Genomic DNA, 5,153 nt, shown 5'->3' with positions numbered 1-5,153 from the left:
TATTACAATCATTTTGTTTGAAATTTAATTTTGATCTGGACTCAAAATTCTACGGTAATATTTCAGATTTTATTTGGATGTGATTTGTAAAAGAACACACGAGTAACCTTGCTCCAATTTCATTTATAAGGTGAAGAGAAAATATTGTTTTAATTTTTTAAAAAGTTTTATTATTGATTTTTTATCACCAATTTTCTCCTTTAGTTTCTTGTAAATACTGGCGAGAAAGGATATATTATTAAATATGTACGACCATTTATCACGAAAAAAGCGATGGCAAGTTAAATCGCGGTTTGAATCATCGACGGAAAATGAGACTCCATTCAGAGCCCTGTGACACGTAGCGAGCCCAACATCTTACGAATCAAACTACAAAGCAATCATCATAGAGGAGAAAGCTCCGTTACCTTCATTACGAAATGATGGCTGGCTTATTGCAAAATCCTTTTTTTCATTTAAATGCGGGGCGATAGCGTCCAGTGCGTGGACAGTGGAATAAACACGTCTGTTCTCAAAAACAAAGTCACAGTTATTAATATGATTTGACATAGTAAAAGATGTCAATAATGAATTAAGAGTTGAATCTCATAAATGGTATTCACATTTACTGTATGTGCAACCATGCCTATGAAAAAATTTATCTACAACAGAATGACATTTGTACAGTTAAAAAAAAAGAAGCTTATAATTTATATGCATGTCTGATTAAGATGATCTTATAATTTTTTAACTAACATAACAAAATATAAAATATAAAATTTTCACCCTACATTACTCTTTTGAGAAAGCTATTAGAGATAGAAATTTAAAAAAAAAATAGAGAAAAAAATATTCAGATCTTTTATACCCCTTCCTTTAAAAAGGCAAGGCTATTATTTAAAATATATTAATTTATTTATGACTAGTTTGGATCACGGTTCAACACTTGAGTCATGAACTAATTCACTATCTAATTCAATGACCGATCTAGTTTTCTCAACATTGGTAGAAGTAGTGTAATAATTTTAAATAATGAAGTAGTTAAAATCCTGAGCTAATTTAAAGAGAAGTAGAAAGTGATGGAAATGCAACAACAAAAGAGTAGCAGGATATATAATATGGGAGCAGGTGGAAAATATGTGTAATTGTAACAAGCTCAGAGTAAAAAAGCAAGTGTATTTTTAACAAATTGAGTGGCTTTAAATTGCAGCATACACGTGGGGCATAATTTCTACCTTTTTTTTTTTTAATCTCCTAGCTAACCCTGCCAAAGGACAGGGATTATATACATGCATTTCACACCCACCCACCATGCATAACACAATAACTCAAATACACACAATTTCCCCCCTTTAATCATAATGGGAGTTTGATCCAAGAACCTAAAGATATTAAGATGCCACTAGACAAAAAGGGTGATTGGCATGATTCCTAAGCTGACATCATAGACATGTCCCCTCAAAATGCATGTATGTAGTGCCCGTTGCTCAATGTGTGAGGGGAAGGGGGCGGGCTAATTGCCTGTTATGTGGGGTTGACAAGATAGCGATACATGAACTTGTCCAACTCAAGATTCCACGCCAAGGATATAAATATCTCGCACCTTCGGATTTAGCAGCAAAAAATTTAAATGTAATCGTGAAATTAAAAACATTTATTTGCGAGCAAGAATTCCATAGCCTTTGAGTATTATATGAACATGCATAATGACATTATTTATGCCAGCTTTGCACTCGTTTCCACTTTGTATTCAACAAAGACAAGAATTAAAAAAAAAAAAAAGAGTTCTGTTGTTATTATTATTATTTTTAACAAAGAGTTGTGCCATGACCGTTAACTTTTATTACTACTTTTATATTCGTTTATATGTTGACGGATGTTCATAATTGCAGACATGTTATGTGTATTTACACGGTATTTGCACGTACGTACGTTCATGAGCTTGCATAAAGTGTACGAGTGCATCCATGTGCAGTGTAACCAAAAGCATGCACCGGTATTCGTATACGTATGCTATTTACATATAACAATGCAAGCACACACTTCAAAAAAATCGCATGCATTACAAGACTCCAACGCCAGATTTCATCATATTCATGTTTCTCCCAAAATTCATTCTAGAACTGACGGACTAAAACTAGTCATGCTGTTTAAACAAATAATTCAGCGTTTTTTTTTTTTTTTAATGAGCTTCTTATGTGTAATTGCAACAAGCTGGATGAAGACCCAACAGAAAACATGGGCTAAGAATCTTAGGTGTAGAGTAAAGCCCAATCAATCATAGCTCGAGTGTGGCTTTTGTAGATGATACTCTCTCAATTTTAAAATTTAAAATATTTTTAATTAAATTTTATTTCTTAATAAAATATTTACTTACTTTTTAACTAACCTTATCTTTCTATATTTATTATTATTAAACACCCTACAATAAATACAAAGTCATTATCAACAGAGATACTTTTAAAAATAAAATAATGATTACATTTTGAAAGACTAAAAATATCTTATATTTTTAAATATTTAACTCTTTAAAAAATACTTTATACTTTTTAATGAAATAAGTAATAATAATACAAACACAAATGGCAACGATAGTCCAAATTCCAAAATGTGAAGCACAAATGTAGGGAGAAAATCCAGAATGCATTGCTCTATAATGTAGAACGATACATGTGAAGATGCATGGCTCCGCTGGCATCCCATTCGAGAATTTTGATTGGCAGATACTCCTTTTCAGGATGACGAGGTGTTTTTGACTCATTTGATACGATTAATAAATTAATGACATTTAAAATTAATTTGTTTGCATGCTCACTCTTACTCATTAGGTGACATTTTAGGTCAAAATATACTTTTCATCCTTTAATTTTATATAAAATTTTATTATAACCTCAATTTTATCAAATAATTTTTTATGACACTATTAATTTCATAAAAAAGATCATGCATTAAATTTTTAAATACTAAAAAAATATTATCAAGTGTTAATATATTTAACTTTAGTTTTTTTAAAATAATCATAATTGAAAAAAATAATTTTTTGAAATTACAGGCATTAGAATTTAAAAACTAAAAAAATTTTATAAAATCAAAGAAATAAACTAAAATTTTATATAAAGTTTTGGATAATAAATACTCATTTCGTTAAAAAATATAAGGTATTTTTAATTAAATTTTACGCCTAATAAAGTAATTATTTATCTTTAAATTAATAATTTTTTTATATTTATCCTTATTTATTAGGGTATGTTACCTAAAAAAATATAAGTAATCTATTGAATGTGGGACACTTTAAAAAAAATAATGATTATATCTTAAACAATTAAAATATTTTATATTTTTTAACATATAACTCCTAAAAAAATATTTTATATTTTTTAACAAAAAGAGTACACCTTAGCAAAAATCTTATTAAGTACACCTTAAAAGGAGGAAGGCTAGTTTCCCAGGGGGAAGCACCCAAACTTGCCATTTAACTGTTTTGAGAAATTGTACTCCATGTCATACTATACTTTATTTGATCCATGATATTAAGTATTCTTAATTATTTTACCGTTTTTTAAAAAAATTTACTGAGATTTTAACCTTTTAAAACATTGTATATTGTTTTATTGCATTCTTATTATAAAAATAATATATGAGTGCCTTAAAATAATAACGAAATGCACAATAAAATAAAAATATACTCTCTTAATTTAAAAATATAAAGTATTTTTTGAGAAGTTGAATGTTTAAAAATATAAAATATTTTTAATCTTTCGAGATGTAATCATTATCTTTTTTTAAAAATACCCTTATTGATAGTGACTTTATTTTTATTATATGAAATTTAATAAAAGTAGATATGAAAAGATATGATTAATTTAAAAATAAATAATTATTTTACTGAGATAAAATTTAATTAAAAATATTTTATATTTTTAAATAAAGGGAGTAGTTAAAAATTATAAAAATCATACCAACGTGTAAGATCCAGACCAAGCAAGCTTGTGTACAATGCCTAGAGCACGACGGGGGTAGAATGTCAGGTGTGCTATTAAAATATTGTTGGGGCATGACCCCTTAATTGAAAACGAGAAAATAGGACATGAGCACGCGAGATTGATGAGGGGAAATCCAAGCCTAGGCGAGCAGTAAAAGACTAGAAGTTTATATAATTTGTAAGGATTTAATATATAATTTATAACTTTATAAATTTAATCTTTTATAATAAAAATATACTCTCTTCATTTAAAAATATAATATATTTTTTGAGAAGTTAGGTGTTAAATAATATAAGATATTTTTAATTTTTTGAGGTATAATCATTCTCTCTTTTTTTTTTAAAGTGCCTTTTTCGATGAATAACTTTATATTTATTGTAGGGTGTTTAATAAGAGTAAATATTAAAAAATTATATTAGTTTAAAAGCAGATAACTATTTTATTAGGGGTAAGATTCAGTTTAAAATGACTTATATTTTGAACAGAGGGAATAATTTTTTAAAATATTATTTATTTAATACTTTATTTATAAAAAATAATAAAGAGATAATATAATAGAAAGGATAATATTTAAAAAAGTATTATTAATAAAATTTTATTTTTTGAGTTTCTTATATTTTAAAACATTAAATTTTTTTAAATATATTTTATAATTTATCAAATAAAAAAAATCTGTATAAGTGTTTTTTAAATTTAGGAGAATGAAAAATAACATGTAAAATATTTTTAATAAGACAGGAGAGGATAATTTTATAAATAAAATAATTATGTTTTGTGGCTTTATCATTCTTCAATTGCTGATGGCGAAGGATGGCTTTCCATTCCTTGTTAACAAAAATTTCAAACAATGACCCGAGCCTTTTAATTATTTGACTCTATTTCGCTTGTACCCAAAAAATTTTCCAAACGTACTCTTAATTTTGGAGACATGTTCTGTTGTGGAGCTTTTGGCTTGATTCACCCTTTTTTTTTTCTAATAAAAAAAAGTGGAAGCCTCGCACGCCTCACCGGGTGGTAGAGGTAAAAAACGGGTGCGCTGACTCGTATGAACTTAGTTTTTATAGGCCTCAACTTATAAGAGTTAGGTTCTTAGGTTTAATTTTTTCAAAATCTAACCTTTATTTAAAGGCTCACGATCAATTTCATAAACTCTTTATTATTATTATTATTTTTTATTTTTTATTTTTTAAA

The sequence above is a fragment of the Prosopis cineraria genome, unplaced genomic scaffold, assembly GCF_029017545.1.
Source record: "Prosopis cineraria cultivar Desert tree isolate PC_DT_omini unplaced genomic scaffold, ASM2901754v1 PC1, whole genome shotgun sequence".
Lineage (NCBI taxonomy): Eukaryota > Viridiplantae > Streptophyta > Magnoliopsida > Fabales > Fabaceae > Prosopis > Prosopis cineraria.
This window is presented reverse-complemented; position numbering follows the sequence as displayed.